The following is a 535-nucleotide window of genomic DNA, read 5'->3' on the forward strand; positions in this document are numbered from 1 at the left end:
GCGGTTTGCGGCGGGGGACGGTCGGTGGTGGGTCGGTAAGTGCTCTGCGGCTCCCAGATGCGCCCAATATTATGTTTAATGATATTAACTTCTTACTTAATGGTCCGCGGTTCGATTCGAGGTGCGAAGAGACGCCCTCGGACCGCGCGGCCTACCCCGACCCATAAAAAGAACTATACCCGGGAGAATAATTTGCAAGACGAGGAAAGGAACGTCGGGATTCGGAGGAGGGGTAACGAAGAGGTGCGGCAGGAGGATCTAATCGTCCGGAAAACACCAATTTTCGACTACTTCGCGTGGCTCTTGGAAAATAAATTCGTAAATACACCCTCGATCTACACCCTTGGAAATAATTTCTTTCGGCGACCCGTTACCGCCCTCCCTTCTGTCGTCGCTGTCTCCGAGGACTCGCCTCCGTCTCGAGGTTCGGGGACGAAAGAAAATTTCGTTTGAAAATGTGCGCGCGGAGTGTTAAAGAGCGTATGGCCGGTTAATGTCAGTCACGGCATCCGGCCGCGAATCTTAACGATTCTCT

The 535-nt window shown here is 52.9% G+C and overlaps 1 protein-coding gene across 4 annotated transcripts in view; it reads left to right on the forward strand.

Moving 5' to 3' along the window:
• LOC100741294 (dachshund homolog 1) overlaps positions 1 to 535 on the forward strand; it is a 153,444-nt gene that overhangs the window by 94,459 nt on the left and 58,450 nt on the right. The gene's annotated exons all lie outside the window — the stretch shown is intronic.

The sequence above is a fragment of the Bombus impatiens genome, unplaced genomic scaffold, assembly GCF_000188095.3.
Source record: "Bombus impatiens unplaced genomic scaffold, BIMP_2.2 scf_0129, whole genome shotgun sequence".
Classification (NCBI taxonomy): domain Eukaryota; kingdom Metazoa; phylum Arthropoda; class Insecta; order Hymenoptera; family Apidae; genus Bombus; species Bombus impatiens.